Source organism: Pteropus alecto, unplaced genomic scaffold (assembly GCF_000325575.1).
Source record: "Pteropus alecto unplaced genomic scaffold, ASM32557v1 scaffold106, whole genome shotgun sequence".
NCBI classification, from domain to species: domain Eukaryota; kingdom Metazoa; phylum Chordata; class Mammalia; order Chiroptera; family Pteropodidae; genus Pteropus; species Pteropus alecto.
The window spans coordinates 6,424,281-6,451,722 of record NW_006442103.1 but is presented as its reverse complement, the minus strand read 5'-3'; positions in this window follow the sequence as shown (position 1 = coordinate 6,451,722).

The window sequence follows — 27,442 nt, the reverse complement described above, 5'->3', positions numbered from 1 at the left end:
GGAGGTTATTTAACCTTTAAGGCCCAGTTTCCACATCCACAACAGGAGAGTATACTTATCCAACTTGTATTTTTAAGGATGATGGTAAAGTAGATATAAAAATACCAGCTGAAAAACACTTAATGGATTGGACATCGAGTAAGTTGTAGTAACTTTCAAAGGTTAACACGTAGGTTTTCCAGAGAGATGGAAACATTTTGACACAAATCAATAAACAATATCAGATCGGCACAACAGGATAAGGCAAAGTGATTCAAAATGAGTTTAACAAAATACTGCAATGTCTTAACACAGGCCAGGAAAAAAATATCTGGGAAATTCTGAACAGTAGTCATAAATTCTCAAGAGACTAGCAATTAAAAGCATAATTGCATGTATATAAATATAACTATAGATAAAATAAAAAATATTAGTTTCGCATATTTCTAGTAATAATAATAATTAATACCTATGTATTGCTTACTGTGTCCCAAGATCTTTTAAAAATTTTATTTACATTAACTTATTTAAATACTTCTGTTTAACTATAAACCAGTAAGGGAGATATAAACACAATCCTCATTTTATGACCAAACAAATAGAGGTACAAAACAGTGACTTGCTTAAGGTCAACTACTAATAAATAATTAACAGTATTTGAAACCAGGGTCTGTAACTTTGGGCCCACTTTCCTAATCCCATCACTATTTCAATTCCTAAGAAGACTTTGCTTATGACTGTCCCTAAACTCAGTTCATATCAACTTTATTCTCACACAATTGCAATTAATACGATTGATGGTCAGCTTCTTTCCTTAGCACTAGTGGAAACATCCTAATAAATTAATTATATCTGTACTTCCTTTTCCAACCATTCGTAGCAGTGAGTAAAAACCTCTGTCATGAAAACATCACCTATTTCCTTAAAACATACAATCACCCTTCTTAACATGCATTCATTAGTTAAATTTTAAAATGTAGTCTAGAAAGAAAATGACTGTTAGAGTGGCATCATATGATGCCACTTTTATAATAAAATAACTATGAGAAAATTCCTGAAAAAGATTAATTCTACTTGTTTGTATACATTTTTGTTTCTTTAATGGGAGACTTTCCATGTTTTTGTTGAAATTCAGAGTCTATCCCTTTTGTGATTAAGTAATTTTATCAACTTAATGAATTGAATATTTTTTTGACTTTTGGTCATTTAGTAAATTTTGACTTTTCTAGCACTGTTATCTTATAAATTTATATCTTATTTTTCTACAAAGCCTCTATACTTTTTCAGGAAAAAGACTACATTTTAAAAAATTTTATTTATCACAGTGCTATACGTAAAATAGGCAATCAAATGGTTTTAAATAAAGTACAAACGTGGTTTGAAAATTCTTCATAGTGACAAGTATAGGTTCCTTTATTAGATGGCCTGAGTTCTCAACTTAGTTACCTCTGAAGGTATTCTCCTGAAATATTGTCACCTCATATTCGTCCTATAATCTTCCTTTCTCTCCAGTTTTGTGTTAATAATGGGAGCAGGATAGTGAGCACCCATTAAAATCATCCTTATATGGAGATACTTAAGGAATGCTGAATGCCCCACTGTAATGGTGTATGGGAACAACTAAAATTCACATTTTATTTACCCATTCATGCCTTAGGGTATGTTAAATGCCAGGTCAAAAAGCAAATTCATTAATTAGAAAGATAGCACACATTAAGTCATTTTCATCTCTTAGAGCTTTGTTATGAATTGGGACACGTAATTAGCAGGCCAGTAAACTAATGAGGCTTTAAAAATACAAAACAAATTTGTAGTGATGTTTAGAAGTGAGAAATTGGCAGGACCAGGTGCCCACTATTAGGTTCATTAGAAATGCGGAGGATTTGGGCTTCGGTAACAGAATGGTGGGAAACTGAGAGACAATACGGGATTTCTGGTTGCCTTTGATTAAAGCTTCTCTAACTGGCCCACATTAGAATCAATACAGAGGTGTGCCCCTCTCCCGGACCAGGTGTTGATTGATTCCAGATGGGCCAGGGAGCCTTCCGCGTTGCAGTCTTTGCCAAGAGGTTGTAATGTGCAGCCGGAGCTGGGGATCCATCCCTCCCTTACTTAGAGATTCACTGTAAGGGGTCAAAAGAGGTTTAAATAAAACGCCTTTGCTTACTTCACAATTTTTATCTAGGTTCCGCCATAGATGGGAAAGGTCACTACAATTTCTCTCCTTCGAAACATCTTGTGCTATTTATTTTTTCCACCTACTAGGTTAAGACAAAGCAGCAATTGTATAATTTAAAACTGGCATTTGATATGCTCCAGTAGTCAAAATTGGTTAATTTGATAAGCTCTATATAGGGCAAATAATTATTTTTTAAAAACTCTTAATTCATAACTTATTTGTAAATAGTCATTCTACTAATAACAATTACATCTTTATTAATTGAAGGACTGATTGCACAATTTACAGTCTAAATTTATACATGTTCTGTTAGACTGGCTACAGTACTGTGTTCAAGCTGATAAAATGCAATAAATGCTTTAAAAAGTATTTTTAGAATTTTGTATTATGTATAATTTTGTTTATTTATTTTTAAATAAGAAACCAAAATACATGAAAGACAGAATATAAAAATGCAATCTAGAGTCATCACAATGAATTAAATACATGAATAATTCCAGTCTCCCACAAGTAACGAAGACAATGCAATATATATCTTAAATCTAGATATAAAAATATAGTATATATAGTATATATGTGGCTTGAAAAGTAAAAACAGAAATTCTCATTACACCCACATATATAAACAGATATGGGAGAGTAGGCTGGAAATAAGGAACATGTAAAAGTAAAAAAAAGAAGAGTACACTGGTTCACCTGTCCTTCATCTGTGTCTTATTTCCTGGCATCCTCTAAAGGTAAAATTGTAATAAATTCTAGGACCAATTTATAAAGATAATTTGGCCATAAAGAGTACTTATTATTAATCTTAGAAGCTCAATTATCCAAATAAGTTTGGGATTCATATAAACATAAGCAGTATTTCTGCACAAGGGAGAATTCCACAGCCTGGAAACTTGGTTGTATATGAACTCTGAAAGTGACAAGAGAAATGTGCTCATCACTTTTATTTTGTCACAAATAAGTGTCAAACAACTCCCTTAGGTCTAATGTTAACGTTCACACAGTGGATGTCATTTAGAAAACACAGATTTAATTTAATATGTCTTCTACTAATTCTCCATTTTTCTCTGAAACCCAACCCTAGATATAGGAATTTCAAACATCAAACCCAGGGCTGTTTGATTGAAATGCAATGTGAGCTACACACAGACTTAAATTTTCTAGCAGTTGAATTACAATAAAAACAAACAAACAAACAAATAAAATTACCTTTAATAATATATTTGTTTTAACTATTTAGTCAAAATACTATCATTTCAATATGTGATATATAAATATGATCAATGGCATATTTTATATTCTATTTTTCTTATTAGGTTTACGAAATCCAGCATATGCTTTACACTTAGAATACATCATAGGTCATGTTAGCCAATTTCAAGTGCTAAATAGCCACATGTAAAGTGCATAATCTTCAAGTTATTACATGCTATACAAAACAAAATTGTAATAATGTAGTCTTCCAAATATTTTGCCTATGATGAAAGACGACACAGACCTTGCCTACCCTGTTTCCCCACTAGTCAATTATAATTGGGTATCTCCTGAAAATGCAATTGTACGACAGTCTTCGCGTTTGCTCTAAGTCTAATCATATACCGTGGGCGCAGTGGGAAGACTTTTCCTTTCTAGGTCCTTTGCCTAGTCTAGGAACTAAATTGACATAAAACGGATTAACAGGAGAAAGACAAAATTTAATTTTATGTGTAAGGGAGTCCATAAAAATATGAGGCTCAGAGAAGTGACCACGGTAGGCAGTTTTTACATCTTTTAAACAAAGAAACAATACCTTTGTGAAGAATTGACAAGACAAAGAAGCTTAGACGAGGGGTAGTTGCTGCGAACAAGGAAGGCGGCTACCAGAGTAACACTCGTGGATACATCTGTGTCTCTCCACAATGCTAGGTTTATTGAGTGGAACCTTCTCAGATAAACCAGTCGGTACCCACACAGGTTAACACACAGCACACAGAGGGGAGGATACAGAATCCTACGTGACAGAGCGAAGGGATAAAAGTCCTTAGTGTTTGCAAAGCGAAGTCTGTTGACGGGCAGAGCAGATGGTCTCGGGTCAGTCCCAAGCCAGCGACCACAGCGGGCAGAAGGACAGTCTTCGGCTCTCTGCGCACCCATTCCTGACGCTCTCAGGTCAGGCTCAAGCATCATCTGTCCGAGATGTTCGGCTTACAGGGCGGAATCCTTTTGCTTACTGGCTGCTGCAGTCGTGGCTGGTGTTTCTGTGGTTTGCAGCATTATAGTCATACTCTAAGGGCGTCCCCATCATGTGACTTGGTTGTTTACCAGGTGACATTTACTGCCATGGCTCCCGATGGAGTCCATTTTGTAAAGTCCAAAAAGTCCTCAATTTTTTATACTCTGCACAGTAACAAATTAGCGAGGAAGTAGCAAGTTTTGGTCTTACAGCCTTCTCAGCTCTAAATTCTCTCTCTGGTGATGAGGACACCTGGTACAAGAGGGCTGGTTGCCAGGGGAACCAACTCTGTGATTAGAGAGTTGGAACTTTCAGTCCTACTCCCTGACTTCCAAGGAGGGAGAAGGACTAGCGGTTAAATCAATCGCCAATAGCCAATGATTTACTCAAACATGCCTGTGTAATGAGGCCTCCATATGATCCCAAAAGGACAAGGTTTGGGGAGCTTTTACGCTGGTGAACATGCAGAGGTGTTGGGAGAGTGGCTCCTAGAGAGGACACAGAAGCTTCCTGCCCTGCCCTCGGCATCTCTTCCATCTGGCTATTCCTGAGTTATCTTCTTTTATAATAAAATGGTGACCTAGTAAGTAAAATGTCTCTCTGAGTTCTGTCAGCTTCTCTAACAAATTAATCGAACCCGATGGTCTTAGCAAACTCTGATGTAAAGTACAAGTAACAACCTGGGCCTGCAACTGGCTTCTGAAGTGTGCCTGGGAGGTGGGGGGCAATTTTGAACACTTAACCTTTGGAATCTGATGCTGTCTTGGGCTAGATAAGTGTCAGAATTGAGTTGAATAGCAGAACGCCCAGCTGGTGTCCTAAGAATTGCTTGTGGTGTGAGAAATCTGTGGCCCACACACATTAGAACTTTTTTAAAAATACTCCAGAATTTTAATATATTTTGCAGAATTATTCTTAAATGTAATAATTATGCACCTGAATATGTATCTAATGGAAATTGAGCAATCAGAAACCACAGTTTCATAAACTACATATAAATAGAAAATTTAAAGCAGATCTAAAGATATGAGAAGGTTTGGGTGGGAAATAGCATAACTGTAATGAGCAGTTCTATGATTTCCTCCATTTGTACTTAATTACTTTGACTTTGGCTCATTACAACTGACATTCTAAGTATTTTAGTACACATGGGAATTGATGCTCATGACTTTCCCAGATTTTTCTTGACTTCTTGCACATCTTATACGTACGAAATAAAATTTAAAAAATAAGTCTGCATAAGCAATGTCAATATGTTAATGAACGTTTTTCCTGTTACACTTTCAACATGAAAAAACAAATAGTTTCAATCTTGAAAATATTATTTAAAAACCAAATTTCAATATTAATTTTATGCTAAAATGAATATGACTTGAGAATCATTGAATGTTTTCCATATATAAATTAAAATCAAATAATGAATATTAATTTTCTTGTTGAAAATCACATGCAAATATAATACAAAATTATAAATAGCAAGCTATACTTTTAGGTATTTATTTCTCACTACTTGTGTCTGTGACTATATTTCTGTCACAAATGATATGATTTCATGCAAATTGCCTTATTATTGTAAAGAAATGCAGAAACTCATTAGAAAGTGGGGGAAAATATCCCACTGTATAGGAGAGAAAATACGCTTTGCTTCATATTAATTCCTCAGTGTTCTACTGCCTTGACTATCTCTTGCAGGAAATCTCAGCGCTATTTTGCAATTAAAGTCTACATATTTGAGCCCTTTCCAAGGGTTTTAATGTGTTAAAAGCAATCCTAAACAAACCAACTCCCCCCGCACCAAGATACACACACACACACCAATTTCCTAGTATATCCCTGTTAACTCCTTTATTCTATAGGAATATGGTGACATCACCATTATTTTTGGAATGATAAAGCAAGATCAAAAATTCATAATAAGAACCTTAGTTATTAATGGACCCTTCTAGAAAACAGCTCTCTTTCTCCATGTAAAATAATCTAATGCTTCCAAAAGAATCATATCATTATAGCATCCCGTTCAGATCTTCCCAACCAAATCATGTACGGTTTATGATATCTCACAACTGTGGAGGTCAGGTATTCGGGCAGAGCTTAGCTAGATTTTTTCTACTCCATCTGGCTTGAACTGAGGTCACCTGGTGGAATTCAACATTTAGATGGGCTGGTATGGAGGGTCCAATAACGGCTTCAATGACGTGTCTAAAACCTTGATGGTAACAGCAGAAAGCCTGGGATCCGTTGGAACCAATGAATAGTTCCATCGTTGTTACGTGCCAGTCCAAATTCCCAAAGAGAAGTTCCAGAAGATAGGAAGTGGTCCCAGAAACTGGCACAGCACTGCTCCTACTATGTTCTGTTGACCAAAACAAAGCTCGTTCAGGTTCTGAATAAATGCTAAATAATTTTATGAATATTTTCAATCAGCCACAACATTCACATGAAAAAAGGTATGGTTTTAGTAAAATATTCAAAAGACTCTTCACTATTGTCAATAAAAGGGAAAACAATGGCTGCAGGTAACGTCTGATGTAGCTTTTTAGGTTTGTTTTGGAGCCAGACAGATCTGCGTTGGTGTACTGACTTTGCCATCTGCTAGTTTTTGAGTTAGAAAGTTATTTAACATTTCACTCTCAGTTTTCTCATCTGCAAAACGATGATGGTAAAATCTATTTTACTAAGTTAAGCATTAGTCATAATAATCTGCATTAAAACATAGTACAGTACTTTAAACATTAGTAAACATTCAATATCTTGCACAGTTATTATGATTGAACTATTGGTAAATTGGTAGTAAAATTCCAAGCCATACGCTGCATATGTGCAGTGATGAGAAGAAAGCACCATCAACAACAACAAATTAGTTTTGTCTTGCAGTTGATTTGATAATGTCAACAATCAAATCTGCTATTCTAGTTTATGGTGAACAATATGCTAAATTGTTGTTCAACGTAAAGTACTACTACATAGTTAATGTTTCAGAACTAGTAATATGAAATTTTGAGGCTTCTGAAAATTAATTTTAGAAGCTACAATTTGGCAATGAAATAATACTTTAAATCAGTTTGAACAGGGGTAGATTATAAAATTTATCTGTAAAGGTAGAGCTATTTTATTATTATTATTATTTATGCTTACAGCACCTGGTCTTCTTAGGTGGTGTCCCACCCAAGTACTAACCAGGCCCGACCTTGCTTGCTTCTGAGATCATACATCGGGCTTGTTCAGGGTGGCATGGCCATAGACCATGGACTGTGGCTCTACTGGGGCGTGAACCCAGGACATTCCACGTGTAAAGGAGACGTGCTAACTGCTACACTATGAAACCACAACTAAGGTAGAACCACTTTGAAGGTATCAATTTCTACGAGGCAGATACTGAAGAAAAGTCTATTAAGCCTTCCCTTATACCAAGATAAAAAATAATTAGATATCTTTCTGGATGTATATTTAGCATTCTTATATAACACATATGAAAAACAGATCAGGTCATTAAGACTGTAGTGTTAAGCTTCTTTTCAGAAGTTTTAAAACTACTTTCAAACTTAATTTGCATAGAAACATTTTAAAATACTACACCCTAACCTAATGTTAATGCACTCCCTCAAGAATAAATTTAGTGCAGCCCAAAGTAATTGTCATGAAAAAGCCACTTACTCTGATTAAAACTCTCTAAGTGTTTTCATAGAAATCTACTTTATTGGAAAACAATATTCCAAGAAACAGCCTAAATGTTCCTTTCGCTAATGCCACTTGAATGCTGTTGGTCCTGAAGGAAAAACTCAGAGATATAAAAAGTTAATTAGATATGGCACATGCAAATGATTATGGTTACTTAATTAGCAGTATCCCTTAAATTGGCACAATATGTAACCTAATATGTAGCTTAATAGCTTTGTTATTAATCAATTCTTAATGTAAACAGTTTGAAGCTCTTGTTGTTTTGTAATGTTTATTATAAATAGTCCCTGTGGGAATCACAACTTTATTTCATTAAAACTCCTGCCTGCTGCTAATTGCTGCTAGGAAAACATGCACAAATTAATTGTGTTTTAGAGGCCAATGATGTAAATTTATAAGCTTCTGCATTGATTGCTGAGGTCTGCTATGTTGTATATCATTCTTTCCCACTGTGATAGATAGCATACAGTAGTTGGCAACACTGACCTGTTTTAAATCAATAATACTTGGTTAGTAAGTCTTACTACAACAGAGATTTTTTTTTTTTTAAATTGAAAATGCTGTGTTTATCCTACCAGCTGGGACACAATATGAATTTAAGTTATGGGCAATTAATTTGTAAGTTTAATGACTTTTCTTGTGTGAAGCAAACATTCATCTTTAGCAAAGATGACTGATAAACATTAATTTGGTTAATATTTTTTAAAGAGATACTGAATTTTTTAAAAATTACACAAATAAATATTGTTCTGTTTGCTGACAATTCCTCCATAATCTTCTACCGTTACAAATGGCCTGTCCAGCATGTACCACATGAGATGAATTTAAAACATCAAATATTAAAATGCGACTGAAGGGGAATCGGCCACACTGGCCCTCAAGTCCAAATTGATACCAATGAGAAGAAACCTGTTTGTATTCTCAGCTGATAGCTGATGTCTTAGCTTGTGGTTTCTACAACATTTCATAATAATAAGACCATCTGTCAGCAGGAGAAAAGAACAATACTACTATAGAAAAAAATCAACTATATCATACATCAATAAAATAATATTCGTTTAATATGTATTAGTCTTGGATGGTACTGTGTACATAACTTTTTTTGCTAGTTTTAGTTTTTAGTCATCTATGCACACACCCAGGTGGTCTCTCTCATTCACTCAGGGTTTTAACTCTGTCTTATCATCACATTCTTCAACACTGCTCCTGTCTTAATTCTTGATCATTCCTGTATCTGTAGTTAGAATGGCTCTAATACCCAGGTGTCATAGTTCTTTGAACTTCTTTTCTCTGAAGTTCTCGTCCTTACTCTTGTCTTCACACCAACCCCAGCCAGTCGTCCACTAAATACCCCTCTAGAACTTGCCATCACCAAATCGGTAACCCCTCCATGCACTTAATTTCAATTATCCTCTCCCTGACCACCACATCCTTTCTCATAAGCCAACCCCTTCTGGCACAAGATTCTGACAATCTTTTAACTCCACAGGGACTTCCAAGCTAATCCGACCGAAAGAGCAAGGTCCTTCAGCCTCCTTACATATTTAACTCTCTCCTTACTGAGATGAATTCCACAGGAAATCACATTATTGTAATCACCTCATTGCACATATTTTGAATTATTTTGCACCTCTCTTTCTTGTAACTCCAATCTTATAAAATCTTCTCATCCCCTTCCTCTGCTCCTATGCAGCCTGGCTGAGATCCTTTGAACTAAACGCGCTTTCCTGAGATATCTATGAGTTGCGACTTTCCTTCTATAAGACTTGACAAAGATGCTATTTCCTTAAGATGTGTTCTTTCCCATTTAAATGTTGCGGTGCCCTCCCTCACCCTGGGTTTCTTATTCTCCTTGTCTTCCGGCTGTGCTATATGTTCCTCCATAGCAGTTACTACTTTTTAATATACCATTATTTTATTTATCTATTGTTGTTGTCTCTTCTGCCCTCTCAGACACAGGATAAAAGTGTGAGCTCCAGGTACCACTGCCTATAATTTTTTTCACTGAGGTAGTCTCAGCTCCTAGAACAATGCTTGATTCATAGAAGTAATTTAATAAATATGAAAAAAATAGGTTTAATAAATGAATAAATGAATGCAAATTATCTCAAATTAACTGGTGCTTGTAGCACCAATAGTCTTGACATGAATACAGATGTGCCTTTTCCCTTCTAAATATTTGTGAGAATTTTCAGGTGTTTTTCCCAAAATTGAAGTAACTCTTAAATGGGGGAGTCAGTATTATAACTTACATATATATAATCTATAGTTTTTTTCATTACACTATCTAGCTTCAAAGCAAATTTAATTTCATTAGATGCTTAAATGTGAAAATATCTGTCCTTCAGAATTTGTTGTATGTGTACTTTTATTAAAATATTATTATCATAAATACATATATTAGAGAGACTGAACAACAAAAAACTTGTGATTCCAGACCTCAAATTGTATGTAATAGAGAACAGATAATGAGACAAAATGATTCACTTCATTCTCAGGCTGTTTTCCAAAAGGAAAAATAATTCTGTGAAATAAAATTTATGTATGTTCTAGGTAAGATGATTTGCTGTAATAGCCCTATTGGAATTTTAATAAGCTCTTCGAAGAAAAGGAAGTTTGTTTTTAAATTAAAAAGAGTATTGTTTGTCTACCTTCTGCAGCACAGCTCAGGGCTTCAGGAAGCTTAATTTTCTGAAGCTTATGCATGTAGATTATTCTTTTACACAGTCACATATTATATGGATATTTAAGAATGATTATATGGCTAGTTGCAGTTTGATTTATGTTTAAACTTAACTTCATATTTATTTTATAAATATTTCTCTTTGCTAACTAACCTAGGTGATTCAGATAATACCATATTTATTTTTTTCTTATCAGTCTTAAAAACTCTTTATGGAATGCACTCAAAAATCACATGAATTTCCTGAAACCTTTGCAGATGTTCACCTTTCTAGCAGCATTTCTTCCTGTATAAATTTAAAACAGTATTTAATGTTAAAACACAAAATAAAAAGACCCCAAAATAATATTTTCTTAATGATAAAGAAGATAAAGCTGGTAATATTTTCTCCATTATTATTTTACCTCTTGATTAATGAAAGTAGTTATGATGCCTATTTGCTTCCTAGAATGTAGAAAAATTAATGACCTTTTTTTCTTTTTTTCTTTCCTTAAGATGGATCAGTTTAAGTCACCATAACTTTAAGACACTAACTACAGGATTCTTACGTGGTAGTTAAAGTAAATGGAACTTTTTTGAAAAATAGATAATTCAGATTCAGGATCATCATTGAGTTTCAGGAAAAAAAATGTTAATTTTGAAAATCTCAGACTAACCAGATTGCCACTGTTATGAGAAATGAAAAACTGACTCTAATTTTACTATTGAGTTGATCGTTGGCTAATAATTCTTGGTTGAATAATGCCCCCAAAGGTATGGAGATCCTAATTCTTGCAACCTGTGAATATTACCTTATATGGCAAAAAGATTTATCAGAGGTAATTGTTAAGGATCTTGAGACGGAGAGATTATCCTGCAATAACTGGGTGGGCACCATGAGCAATTTCAAGTGTCCCTATAAAAGGGAGGTAGAGAGCTATGTGACACAGGAAAGATGGCCATGTGACCAAAACAGATGGACATAGAGGGAGGCAGAGGGAAGCAGAGTCAGAGAGGGAAACTACTCTACTTGCTTTGATGCTGGAAGAAGGAGCATGAGCCAAGGAAAGCTAGAACAGACACGGAAATGGATCCTCCCCTAGTCTTTGGCGGGAATATAACCCTGCTTGATTTTGGCCCAGAGAAACTGACTTCAGGCTTCTGACCTCCAGGCTGTAAGAAAATACATTTGTGTTGTTTCAAGCTACCAAATTTATGGTAATTTGTTATGGAAGCCATAAGTAAGTAATACAGTAAAATAATAAGATATACTAATGAAAATATACTAATACACTGATAAAAAGTATCTGAAATATAGTTAATGTTGGTATGTAATCAATTGGAAGGCCATAACACATCAAAGAAATACAGATTCATTTCGAGGACAAATATATGACAATTTCGAAGAAAAATGTTTTGCTTTTACTAGGATATAAAATAAAATGTAAATATATAATTTTACACTTTAAATTTTTGGTAATTGTACATGTACCTCTTAGCTCTGATTTTTAAGAAGAAAAACAAAGATACGTACTTTGTTTAATGTGAAGTATTCGCCACTACATTCTTCTTGCCAATTAAGAACGTCTCAATTTTCTTTAGAGATTTTTCTGCCCAAATCAGGCAAATATGATCACATAAGAGTAAGTGGGATTTTAGTGATGTCAGTGGAAAAAGAAATTTACTCTTAGCATGTTACTATATAGGCAGGCACTTTCTGTTAAGGAATACATTCATTTTTAATGCCACTGGGGGAACCAGGAGATGGACGTTACTGAGGTTTCTTAGCTTTAAACCCTACTGCCCTTTTCCATGCCATCCGTTCCCTACCATCCACCACTTCACCTGCTAATGGTTGGCCTTTCAGAAATTTGCAATTTTTTTTTCATCTGGATAGACTTGTAAAAGCAGTTACCACATTCTCTATTGTTACCACATGGGGTGATGTGAAATCCGGTGTTGCTCTGATAAAACCAGGGTTGGGGGGTCCTCGGTTCTTCCCCACCAATTCGGTAAAGAATTCCAGGTCAGCAAGATTTAGAAAAAGGATTTACTGAAAATATATTCTTAGAAGGAGACGGGCCATACCAAGGAAATCATTGGAATTCGGGAGGTGAAAAGACAAAAGATAGAGGATGCTCCAAGGGAGAGGCGGATTTCAGCGAAGAGCTGTAACCCCCAGAAGTGGGACGGTCTGTTTATATTTGGGCTGTGGTGGGAAGTTACAAGTATGGTCCTAGATGATTGGCAGGCATGTGAGGTCATTTTGATTGACCGTTGGCTGTTATATAACTCTTTACTTACTGCAGATGTGCTTACCCAGAATTCAGTCTGTTTTAGATTCATGAACTTCCAGTTATAGGCATAATATTATAATGATGGTATAATGAGGCTGAGGTTGCAAGCAGGTTAGGGTAGTACTTTCTGTTCATGTGCATACATTAGTGTCTGGTTTTAACCAGCTATTGGTTTATGGCCCTTCATCTCTTTGTGATTTATAACTATAAAATAAGTGTTTCATGGAGGTCCTTAAGGGAAGTTACTATGGTTACAGAACTGGCCCTTTGCTCCTGTCATGACTATCTCACTACCTAACACCGTGACACAAATAATACAAAAAGTACTTTTTAAAATTTCTGACGCAATTGACTTCATATAAGTTATGTTCCCCTATCCTTTGCATGCCTGTGTTGCAATGTCTAGTTGTTGTCACACAGGACTTATGTTTTCTACTACGGTGGGAAGAGAAATGGAGGACCAGCTTCACTTGCTGAAGCCTGATGTTACTGCAGAAAACATTTATAATGACTTTAATTCTGGTTTGAGGACTTCTCAGCAATTATTTTGTAAATTTCTGGATTTTTGAGAGTAATGGCTTAGCACACGCTACCTCAAAGCATGACACTTTGGTATATTGAATATTTAAAACTAAGGAGTTTGAGAAAACAGCATAAGCTGGAAGGTCACTGCCTTCTCTGGACTTGACCTTTCTTCTCTGAAGCAGGTTATAAAACCCTCACTGAGAGGTGGTCCCTCCTGCCCGGAGGAAAGGAGTAGCCTTATCTCTGAAGACAAAAAAAAAAAAGAAGAATCCTAACAAACAGGCCTTGCTAAGTTTCCTCCAGTTTACTGCAATTACTTCATACTCTATCCTATTCCTCTACAACTGCCCACTCTTCATCAAACCTGGTGAAAATGCACAGGTCTATGTTTCTCTGGGTCTCCATTTCCTTATGAAGCCTCTTATACCATATAAAACTTATATTAAATATATTTGTAGGCTTTGCTCTGTTAATTGTCTTCGTTCATTTAATTTTCAGACTCACCCCACCAAGGACCCTAAGAGGGTCAAGAAAAACTCTTTCCTCCCCTGCAAGAGTCGTAGCAGGAAGTGTAAGAAGATTATACTGGATAAAGAGCTAGCTACGTCTCTTGTTACATATGCTCTTTAATAAGAAATAAAAATGATAGAATATACCTAAAGTGCTTCAGAATTAAGAGTAATTTCATTAACTGCCTTCTGTTTCCCAAAACCATTTTAATAGATCTTTAATGTTACTAATTATTTTTACTTGCATTCAATATCGCCATAATTCTGTTGTAAAAGCTTCAGTAGCTAAGCCTATTTAAGTATCTAAATGTAAAAATAATAAGGCATTTATGATCATTTTCACGATGCTTCCATTCTATTTAGATGAGACAGACAAGAAAAAAACATGCACAGTGTGGAAGGAGATAGTAAATGCTATAACGAAAAATAAGGCACAGCTTAACAGGGACTCTTAATTTGTTACCAAAGTTCACATTGTCTTCTTTTTTACCTGAAGAGGTAGCTAAACTGTATCAACCAGATTCCACTGAGGTAAAAATATAGTCCTGTGATGGAGTTTCATCCACTGAAATGTGAGCAGAAGTTACATGTATCTCCTTAGGGTCTGGCCCATAAACACAAACAATTGCTGTGCTCTCATTGTCTTCATGGTCTATTATCTTCTGACTAATGGGAATGGCAGTGACCTCAGCAAGCTTGGAAGTCATGAGTCTCTGACTGAAGATGTGGAGGAGAGTCAAACCACTGATATAAGCTGGCATGCTCACTTTTCAGTGAGCAAAATATAAACTTCTGCTGTGTTCAGGTCTATGTGACATACCTTTGCAGTTACTCAAACTAAGGGGAGTGGCATTTCACACAGGATGGTTAGAGAAGCCTCTCTAATAAAGTGAGCCAGGAGCCCTAATGAAGGGCGCGGTTAACTCCTGGGTCCATCAAAAGCAGAGTGTAACTGCCAAAGTGGGAAGTCATTGCAAAGAACTGGAAGGAGTATTTTTGTTGTTTTGGAGGAAGAGCAGGGCCTCGTATCGCTTAAGCACTAGCTGTAGGTGGGAGGCAAGGAGGTACCTTTTGGCTCAGGGTAGTACCCTGGTGCTGTATCACCTGGAGTCTTGAAGGCCATGATGAGCTCTTTCAATTCATTTCATGTGAGATAGAGAGCCAGAGATGTAACATGATCTAATCACATGCAGAAAATCCTGTCTCTTGTGTTGATAATTGACTATTGGAGGCAGACGATTAATTAGAAGGATATTCTAATATAAGCATTTAATGTGATAAACACTGCTTTTGCTGCATCCCATAAATTTCGATATGGCTTTTTTCTTTTCCATTCAGTAAAAAAATTTTTTAATATTAGACTTTTTAATAAAGTCTCCCCTTGACACTTCCTCTTTGGCCCATGCATTACACAGAAGTGTATTGATTAATTGCAAAATATTTGAAAGGCTTTCTAGACATCTTTCTGTTATTGATTTTAAAATAATCTACTGTTAATGGAGAAAGTCCTTTGTATGATTTCTAATCCTTTAAATTTGTTAAGATTTATTTTATGGGCCAGAATATGGTGGACCTTGGTGCATGTTTCATGTGTACTTGATAAGAATTTTTTATTCTATTGTCATCAAGTGGAACATTATATAATTTTGGTCAAGTTTATAGATAGGTTTTTCAGGTCTCCTATCTCTTACTGATTTTCTGTCTACTTTTTGATCCATTTACTGAAAGAGAAATATTGAAATCTACAGTTATGATTGTGGACTCGAAAAAAATTTCCCTTTTTATTCTATCAGATTTGTTTCATGTATTTAGAAGCTCAGCTTTTATGTACACATGCATTTAGGATTTTAAAATCATCTTAGAAAATTGACTGCTTTTCCATAATGTAATATCCCTCTTTACCTGTGATAAAATTCCTTGTTCTGAAGTCTGCTTTATCTACTATTAATACAGGTATTCCAGCTTTCTTTTAATTAGCATGCATATGGCATATTTATAGGAGGTTCGTGGGATTAGGGGGCTGATCAAAGAAAAATATGTAAATGAGATGGCAGCTTTATTGAGTGACACTTTGACAGGTTTGTATTGTATGGGAGCGGGAGGTGTCCCTCACTGCAGGAGTCTGTCCAGAGGCTCATGGGGGGTTGCTATTCAGAAGGGGAGGAGGGCAGCGGAAGTCCGGGGAGAGAAGGAGAGAAGGGGCTTATGTGTCTAGGTGATGGCATGTCAGAGAGCTCCAGAAGGGCAGCAGTGGCTTGGGCTCTTTATGGTCCAGGCTTATCCTATCTACTGCTAACAGATGTGGGTGAGGTTTCATGAGCATGCAAAGAAGGCAGGCTCCAAACAGCTAAAAATCTGCTTGTATGGGCTGTTTTCTAAGTAACTGAATGTGTAAATATTTTAGTTCGACACTGGATATCTTTTGAGCTAATGCGTCTCAGCCTGCAGTGAAAACACAAACAACTTGAGGGCCAATATACAGAAGCCATTTTTTTGCCTCATTTATATAACAATCCATCCCCGCTCCCAAGCTGTTTTATAATCTAGAGTGTATGTTGTTTCGTAGAGCCTTAATTTGGAGCTGGTGATAAAGCATTTCCAGGACCCAGAATCCTATCAGAGCACCAAGTAGGATTTCAACGCTCAGTCATAGGCAGCCTGCCCTTTTAGTGAGGAAAGCCAGGAGAAAAGATCAGAGAAGGAATGGACTTTGATTTGTTACATCTGCTTAGCCAGCGGAGAGATACTGTGGCCCATTTAGTGCGTGGCCCGGGCTACCTGTCAAACTTAGTGATTATTATCTACCCACATGCAGCAAGATGTGTCAACGGTGCACAGACCCCTTTTTCATTTGGTTCATGGGCTAGGTCCTTAAGGACAGACTGGACCTCAGGGTGAGAGAGGGACACATATTTCCTCCTCCCAGGGAGAACTGGCCTCTTTTGTCTTTTGTTTTTATTACTTCATGCATGGTTACCAGTGAAGGTAAATGATCCCTCTTGTGGTGATGCCATGCTGCTTTTTCCTCAAAAGGGCAGTAGTCCTGTTCTCCAAGGTCCTCCCTCTGTCTCCTCTCATGGGCTGCTCCCCGCCATCTCATCCTCCTCAGGAGTTTGTATTCCATCCTTCTCTCCGAGAAGCTACTGCGAGCGCTGCCCAACACAAGTCTCTGGTTTGGAGGACTCTTTCAGTAGGGGGGCCATGTCCTTCAGAGTCTGGGAAGAGGCAGGAATATAAATGTCCTTGACGTTAGTCACTTTATCTAATGCTTTACCCAGCTCAGTCCAAGGATTGAGGTCTCGATATTCCTCTGGAGAGGAGCTAGAATGATACTGTCCCTATCGGTAGATCCAAGAACAGCAGCAACTAGCTGTTTGCAGAAGTGCCTCTCTCAACTGTGCTTAGGACAGAAACCTGCATCTCTGCCTTACGGGCTCCTTTACCAGTCCGAGGGACAGGATGTCCTCATTTTAGAGAACTTCAAATTGCCAGCCAGGCCACAAGAAGCTCTTTTGCTATAGCCGTTATGGGGTCAGGTGCAGCTTGCCCTTGGTCCAGAAGCACGCACTCCTCTTCATTTTCTGTTCAGGCCCATAGGTCTTACAGAGTCCAGTGGCTGCCCAGAGGGGACCCATGAAACAAAGTACACTGTGGGCAGTGTGAATCACTCCAAAAGGCAGAGCTAGGAAAATTCTGGGAAAGTTAAATGTTGATGAAATTTAGATCAATGTACAAAATAACATGCTAATAACAACAGTGAGCTTTCTTTGTAGGAAGTTTGTTTTTACTCACTGTGAAAAAGAATAGTCCCCAATATTGATTTTCCTTAATGTTGACTTTATAATGTTTTCTTTTTGCTCTTTCTTATATTTTTACGTCCCATTTTATAATAAACATTTCTTTTATTAACAGAAAATTCAGAGAAATACCAAATGTGAAGTCATCCCACCTTTCTGATTCAAAGACCATATATAATGTACTAGACATCGTATAAAATATATTTATTCTATTTTGAGTATCATGCCAAAGAATGCACTTATCTATACAGGCTTCGGTGAAACAAATTACATATGTTGTAAATTCTCTTGAAATTAATAAATCCTTTGCAAATTTGAATCCACAACCAAAATAACTAATACTTTTATTATACTTACTAAGTACTATGATCTATTCTAAGCATTTAATTTTCACAGCACTCGTGATGTAGGTACAATTTTTTTTTCACAGGTGAAGAAACTGAGTCACAGAGAATTAGAATAACTTGCTCAAGGCCACAGAATTACAGAGAAGTGGATCCATCTTGGGAGTCAGTCTGTTTTGAGAATTTGTGATTTAAATCACTCTTCCAAGTTAACTCTCTATAACATAACGATTACAAATATTTGTGTTAACAGACATATAATAATTACATATAAATGATCTTTTTGAATTCTTACTGTTACATTACCTCATTTACTTTAAGATCTAAATGTATTTTCGAGTGCCTATTATTTCTACCCGATGTGCTGTTACTTGGGAGTATTAAAACCTACTATCGTTGGCCACATGTCCTTGCAAATCTTTGAAGCAGTTACAATATTGTAAATCACATTCAGAATATTCTGAAGGCCAGAAAGCACTGGACTCACTTTATAGATAAGAACGCTGAGTCTCAGCATGCTTAGGAAACTTTTCTAAAAGCATGCAGCTACTAAGTAGGTTGCTCAGACACAAATTTGGCATTTGTGGATCTGGTTTCAGTCTTTCCACTACATCCCTAAACGATTCAGGACTTTATCCTTAAAGAAATAACAAACAATCCACTGAGATTGTCTTTTGACCATCAGTGCTTTCTGAACTTGCTCAGGGGAAAACATTGTTATCATCACATGTGTATTCTAAGGATGACCATCTCCTTTTTTGCTGTCTTCCCCTTTCCCTCCACCATGAAGCTGTACAGAAACTATGACGTGCATACTAAAAACACTTTTTAAATACCTCTAAACTTCCTCATTCTTACATCTCTTGCCCTTTTAAGGTAGATGATGCATTATCCAGGTGCAGATATCATATTATTTCATATCATATTTCTTTCGACATTCAGTATTAAGTATCAATCTCTACTTGAAGGTAAATCCCTTTAAGTAGAAGTTGCCCATAATCTGTGTTTTTAATATTATCATATTTATACTAAGTATTTGAATCTTGAACATTTTAGGACTCACTTTCAACTTGGTGTTTTCATTTATTTATTTTTAAATTTTTATACCATTCACAGCATGTGAAGGAATGATTAAACACCCATTTGAACCAGTTCTAGCAAGCAGTTCATTCTCCCATTACAGTGTGCAGCCATGTGCGACTCTGACTTTTGGGTTGGAGCTCCCAGAGAACCCTTGATGATTGAATTTGTGCTTATCAGATCGAAGTTTGAAAAATTTAGTGTTATTAGATTGATATTTTTTTTTTCAAAAAGTACATGTAGATATATTAGAAGTCAAGTTGGAACCAAACACATTAAAAAGTATCTTGAGTCAAAACTTAACTGTTTACAGATACAAAGGTTCAGGTTTTAAAAAATCTGAATTAAACGATTACCTTGATACATATGAAATTTTTACAAGTAGGATATGTGTATATGTGCTAATTTTATTTTTTAAAAATCTCTGTGTTGTTTCATTTTGCTAGGGGGAAAAAAGAAAAAGGAAAATCATAGCTAGATATTCACAAAATAAAGACAAAGAAAATCTTTATAATTTGGATCTTTGTGGATAAGAAATGAATCCTGATAAATTCTAATACCGCATAACACAGCTTTAAGGCCATAGAAAACAAACAGTAAGTATATAGCTGTCAGTGTTTCTGCAACTGTGTCATAAAAAGCTCAACCTCCGGATCCTGTCCATCACATGGCAGTAGAGATATAGTTTTATATAATCATAAAACTTGAATTTAAATCTTCAGCATCTCAGTTCAACAATCAAACTGGATAATGCCCTTCGAAATATACTTCAGAGTGAAATAGTTACATTTTCAGTCTGGAATGATAAGTAAATGTAAATACAAATTTTTATTCATGGTTTGCACAAGAAAAATAAACCCGCTTCTAATGCATCATTTTGTAATGTCCAATTTGACGGTCTAATACATGAGAAAATGGAAAAGAATCTCATTTATTCGATATCATGGTAGAATTACATAATTTTTACAGATAACATAATTTATTCATTTTAAGTGCAAAATAATCTTAATATAGCCATTTTAAGTATTATTTAAATTTTTTTCTCATGTATTTCAAACCTTATTAAAGAGAGTATATTAAACATAGTTTAAACTTTTCCATTTCTTCTTTTGAATCATTTTAAAATAAACATTCTCATTTTCATCATTTAATTCAGACCCTAATGACTAACTGAAACATCATGTATAATTTTCCTCATTCATTTCTCTTCGTCCACCTTCCTTAATATTCTCCATCCTCAAAGTCATAACATATTCAACACATTAAATTTTGTATTTAACTCCATATTTTATATTGTTTATATCGTATGAATATTAATTTTGACTCTCCAACATACAACTACACAATAAAATCCTTAAAAACAAAGCTAAAACCTTTTATTAAGCAGTACTCTATTTTTAAATCCTAGAAAAATATTGAATATATAACACTTTCTGAATAACTAATTTTGTTTAAATTTAATTACAGTCATTTGTAAAATGATATACTAGTATCATATGAGTAGTTTTAAACTTTCTAAAGCTACAAAACCCATTGATAGACTGAAACTTATTTTTAAATGAGAAAAATGTAAGCAGCTATAGTTGCAATGGTTTGGGGGTAGCAGAGCTACACAAATTTCCCTTGTTTTCAGTCAGATGGCCTGTGATGTATGTGAGTTTTAAAATGTATAATTCTAATATTTGCACGCAGATGTTCATAGCAGCATTACTCACAGTGGCCAGGACATGGAAGCAACCAAAGTGTCCTACGACAGATGATTGGATAAAGAAGCTGTGGTACATATATACAACGGAATATTACTCAGCCATAAGAAGAGATGAAATACTGTCATTTGCAACAACATGGATGGACCTCGAGATAATCATGCTAAGCGACGTGAGCCAGACAAGCCCGATCTCATCTGATCTCAGAAGCTCAGCAGGGTTGGACCTGGTTAGTACTTGGATGGGAGACCACTAAGAAGACCAGGTGCTATAGGTGTAAAAAAAATAAAAATAAAAATAAGGGTATTATAAACTGACAAGGTCCTTGCAATCTGTGAGGTCAACCCCCCAATGTCACCATAAAAAAATAAATAATAAATAAATAAATAAAAATTTTTAAAGAATGTCTTCTATAATACTTGGTCCTGTTAAATTCTTATATTGACTGATCAACTATTTCAGAATATAGAAATGGTAAATATAAAAATATTCACCTATGATTAGTATTTGTAATTTCCTACTTAAAGAAGCCCTATGTTTTAATTATATTGAAAAATATAGTAGTTTGGGGGATAAGAAATAATATAGTCATTTATTCAGCAAATATTTATTAAGCACCTTCTGTGTGCTGTGTGGTCTCTGGGGATGAAGCAGAAAAGAGAACAAAGCTTTCACAGTTCCTACTCTCAGGAATCCTACATTTTGGTGGGGAAAACAGTACAAAACATGCATCATGTCAGGTGTAGTTAGGGCTATGAAGAAAAAAAGGAAGCGAGTTAAGACAGAGAGAGATGGGAAGATTGAGTCGCTGCTATTTTTAATATGCTGGTTAAGTGCAGCTTCTCTAAAAGGAATTTGAGCAGGAATCTGAAGGTGAGGTGAAACGTTCTCTGCTCATTTCAGCAGCTGATTTATTCTTTGTTGTGGAGCAGCATAGTCTGCTATGTTACAGATTCTGTGGAGGCTGTTTTATTATAATCAGAGCTTTAATGCTTTTAAGGTTCTCCTCAATTCCAGTCTGCTGTCCAAGTTCAAGTGGGAAAATACTCAGAACTCATGAGTATCCACATAATGTGTTTTAGAAAGATATGACAAAGCTACCTGCATCTAAAGCACCATGATTCTCATAGAGAGGTGACTGTGAAGTTACGGGATTAAAATTTAGCATATTTAATTGTTTGTTCATAGAAATGTAAAACTGTTTAATAAAATAATACAAACTACGTGTTCATATTGAGTATATATCAAAACCTGTTCTTTGTTGTTAGAGTAAGAACATAAATGTTTATATGTAGTTTATATCCTCCTTTCAAGGGTGCCATAATGATTCCTTGTGATCATGGGCTGCAGTTCTAAAAAAATTGGGCATTACCAGTTTGAAGTGTGGCTCCAACATAGTTACAGTAGCTTTTATTTATAAATAATCATTCTCTAAACAACTCAAGGCCCTTCGCAGGCCTTTCTCATTAATCCCTACATCTTTAATGAAAATTTACGAGACAGTTACCACTGTCTTTTCTCCCAGGGACTAAAATTAAGGCAAAATCAGATTAGCTGCATTGCCCCAGGTCAACCTTTTAGAAGCAAAGCTGAGAACAGAATTGAGCTTACTGACTTTTTCCAAGGAGACAGTTTCAAAACCTTGTTTTACTGTTTAAAAAGTGTGCTTTTTTTTTGGTCATTACTGGAGGCACAAAGGTAAAAATAAAAAATTGCCTATGTCAAAAATCTTGCCACCTTTAGAAAGGTTAGCCTTCTCATGGTTCATAAAGTACTCTTTTTTTCTTTTTCCTTTTCTATTTAAAAAAAGTACCCTTTTTTTTCTTTTTTCTTTTCTTTCTGTCTTTCTATTTAATCTAGAACCTATAATAAAGTTTTCGGAAACCATGGAACCTGATTCTTCTTTTTATTGCTAACATATTAATGTCAATATTTTCTATAGAGTGGCATAGAGTATATATGGCATCATTAATAAAAAAACTTTTGCTAATCCAGTCTGTAACGTGGCCATTAGTTTAATTTAACAAAGGTTATCGAGATCTACTTAGTAGGAGTGAGATGTGCATCAAGAGTGATAATATTTATAAAACATTTTCCTCCTTGTTCCACTTAAAGAAAACTTTAGTCAGGACAATAACTTCCTCTTCCCTTATACGGCACATTATTAATGCCATATCCATGTCACATACACAGTACTGTGCTACTTCAGCAGAGTGAAAATCATTCACCAGTTGGGTTTAGCAAAGGTTTCACGAAATGCTAATTAAACTTGGATTTTGATAGGCAGATACGAGAAACAGTAGGGACTATAAGAGAAAAAGCATGGTGTCTGGTCACCCCCCCGCCCCTAAATATATGCTAGATCCTACCAATGTGGGCTGTAAGAAGGGTGTCTAGGTGATGACTGGCATTACTGGAGGTCTTTCTTCTCTAACTCTGGCCTGTTAGTGAGCTCTGCTGACTTCTGGAGTGCATGCACTCTGAACTGCTGTTTGTTGGCTGGAGTGCTCATTGTGTCGTGTTGTTGCTTGATGGCAAGCTGCCTGTGGCCTTTGCTCCCTTGTGCCAACAAGGCCCGAATCCTGCCAAACCTCTGTTGCAGATTTAACAGATAAAAGCAGGAAATTTTGATAATTGGTATTTAAGAGTAGGAGAATGTCATTGGGGTCCTTCTTAAAGTGGCCCTGGGTTGCTTATCTCTACTTGCGTCTATCTGTATGTCTCACATTAAACTGTATCTCAATTCCAGCATAAGGAATGACTGGCATTAGACTTAGGGGGATGGCTCTTATGCTGTGACCATTGGTCGCACGTCTCATCCAAGCATTGGGCCCCATTCTGTGGAGTGCTCAGGAGAAAGAATGAGACACTGCAGTGTAGGGGCTGATCAGGTGGTCACTTCTGTGGAGGAGGTGAGTTACCATGCAGGGGGCCGGGGGGCAGGGTGGGTAGCCACACCCCTAAAAGCGGAGGACGCACTACAACTCTGCAAAATGTGTTTGCTGCCGCCGCCGCCACCTTTCCCTTTGCTGCCAAAACACAACACGTGGTGTATAAAATTTGGGGAATTTTTCCAGAAATACCTATATCCAAAGAATGATTAGAACACAGGAGTGCACATAAAAGTGGAGTGGGCGATAAGAGTAATAATAACAATAGTAACAGAAGTAGTGCAGGGGCTGAAAAATACTTTTCCTCCCGCCTTCTAAGTTCTTCTAGCTGGGCTAATAAGCAAATTAACAGAGACAGACAGGAGAAAAATCAAATTTTTAATATATGCGCATGGGGAATTCACATAAGCATGAAATTTCCAGACAGCGAGGCAACATTGGGCGTATGAGACATTTTGGACAAAAGAGAAAAGGGGTGGAGGATAGGATATCAGGTTTCAGAAGTGAGAAGGTGATTTACGGGCAAAGACAGGCAAATTCTTGCTGGGCAACTCAGAAACAATGGGTCATACGGGGTATTTAGCTGACAGATACCTGACAGCTAGATGTCTTCTTATTTACCATACTTCAAATTAGGTTAAGGCAGCATTCTGAGATTTCTTTCCTGAAGCAGGTTTCTCTGTCTGAATCTCTTGGGCAGAAAAGGAAGTGGGGGAGGGAGGTCCAAAGTTCTTTCTGAGTCTTTTGTTTCTTAATTAACACAGCTTAAAATCAACATCCCTAAAAGCAGCCTTGGGGTGGCAAAATATTTGTTCCCTTCAGGAGAAATTACTATCGGTGGTGAACAGTGTGCCAGACACAGAAAACTAGTGCAAGATGACCAGTGGTCCTTCAAGACTAGACTTAAAACTAAGATAGTACTAGGAAATGTTATTATTAATATTTTCTGAGCAGAGCTGAGTTTTCAAAACGATAATCGTCGTGTTGTAATACTATCACAGACTTGCTACTCAATCATTTTTAATTAGATTTTTAGAAAATAACAAGACATCAAATTTTAGAGTCACTGTTTTAGGCCACTTGGCATAGTAGTTATATAGGCATGTCGATAATTTGTAATAATTATAATTGAGGCTCTGCTACTCACTATTGTGTGACTTTGGGAAAATTACGTTATCTCCCTGCTCTAAGGTTTTATAATCTTCAAGACAGGAAGAGAATTGGATCTGCCTCATGGGACTGTGGTGAGATTTAATCGAGTTAATATATTTAAAGTATTTACAACAGTGTCATACACATAGTAAACACTGATATAAAGGTTGTCATTATTGAATATTTACTCATAATCATTCAATAAATACTTACTGCATGCTTATATTCCAGGTGATCGTGAGGGGCTGAATCTCCCCATGTTGGGACTCAAGCCCCACGTCTGCCGAAAGAGGGTTTTTGACTGAGCGCAGGAAAGAATACACGCACGAGCCAGCATTAGAGACAAGAGGACAGTTTGGTAGAGAAGAAATAATGCTCCCCAGACAGAGTCGTGGCCCTCTCTCAAAGCCTGTGAGTGAGACCCCGAGTGCTTGAGGAATTCGGTGTATACGTCTTCCTTTCCGGGTGTGCATCTGCAGCGCTAAGGGCATGGGGAAGCAGCTGTTAGTGTTCTCGCCTGGAATCTTCCTGTGTGTTCCCCTGGTCTGGTCGTGTGCTGATCAGACAGGTTCCCGTGTCCAGCAGCACGTGGTAGGCTCTGAATACAACCTGGTTTAATATTTGGTCAGTCTGTGTAGTTCTCATCCTCTTTCTTATGTTACGGGTACTGTTTTAAGTTCTAGCAATATGGTAGTGAATAAACTGATAAAGCAAACAGTCATGTCCTCATGTATTGTAACGAAATTGTATTTTGGGTGTTTGGGGGTTAGGGAAAACAGAAGAATTTTGAAATAAAGCCTTATCATAGACTTTGCTCAACATCTAGACCTCTTTCCTCTTTGGGAGGAGTGTCCAGTGAGGTGATTCTTGGTGGGAGGCAAGGCATCATCTCATACTAGGAAACCCAAAGTTTCTGTAATTCTCTTTCTGACTTCTGGCAGTTGAAGCACTGGACTGTGAATGAGGTTTTCCCAGTCAGATGCTCTCAACAGAGACTGATAAAGCAGCAATAGCTGGAGGATTATTCACTTCGAGTATAGGGGAGCTGAGTCCAGTGATGTGAGCAGTCGTGGAGGTCAGTGTTGGCAGGGCCAGTGGCAGCATTCTGTGCCTGACAAGGACAAGACATCGGCTGCTTTATTTTGCTGTGTACTGCTCCCTTTCCTGGTCTTCAGACTTCCTTAATATCCTTCCATATAATCTTTGCAACAGTCAGAGTCAGATTCATTGTTTCTAACCAAGCGTGTTAACTTGCATCAGTCTTTGATGATAGTCAAATCACTGTCATTACAACACGGCTACAGAGTGAAGTTAAAAGGAGTCTTTAATTCATTCAACCAAAATATATAAGCTGTTTCTCTGAGCTAATCACCATAATTGAGCAAAAACAGATATCATCTCTGCCCTGTTTAATCAAATGTCATACATGTAAGATTGCAGCTATAATAAATCTTTTGAAAGAGAGATACATTATACATTACTTAAAGCAGGAGGATTTGACCTGATCGAGGATGTCAGTGAAGGCTTTCCTGAGGCAGGCTTTCCTTGAGTTGGAAAAAGAAATCAGTTTTTTACAACTGATCTGAAATCTAATGGTTGAATGATTAACCTAATCAATCAATTAATTAATTAATTAAAAGAGGGTGGGGAGAAAATAGTATTCCATGATCCTGGCACTGCTTATTCAAATGCCCTAACGGATGGGGTCATTTAAGAACTTTAAAAGAGGTCAAAGGTCAATATTGTTAGATTATAATGAGTTACAGAGTAAGCCTAGAGAAATAAGGGTGCAGAGTAATCAGGAGCCATTAGGTTTGGTGCAGTATTTTTTGGCCAAAGTAATTAACTTCATTTAATGGTAGGTGACAGTCTAATGTAAAAGCAGAAGGAAGGAAAGACAATAAAATGTTTTAAATTGTGTGTGGGAGGGCGGGGGGCTTACAGTTTATTTAAAATTGTATTTAAAAAATCTAATTTTGTGTCCAATATAAATAATTAATTAGATAGGAAATAAAGCAGATTTGGACAGAAGATTTTAGATATAGGGAAACCCAACAGAAATTCTTTCAATGAAATAACTGTTCTATATGCATGCTGTTCACTTGAAATGTGGCTAGCATGACTGAGGCTCTGAATTTTTAATTTTAGTTCATTTAAATATAAATGTAAATAGCCACGTGTGGCTAGAGGCTACCATATTGAGCAGTGAAGAAAAGCTAACTCAGTAATTCAAGCAAGAGATGATAGCTGCTCAGATTATACTTTGACAATGGAGATGGAAAGAAACAAAGATTTGAGATAAATTTATGAGATAAAGTTTTAGAGGATTTGATTATGGCTCAAACATGAAGATGAAGGAGAGGAAAGAATGAGAATAACTTGTTAGTTTCTGGCTTACATCGCTGGACTCATATTAATGACATTCACT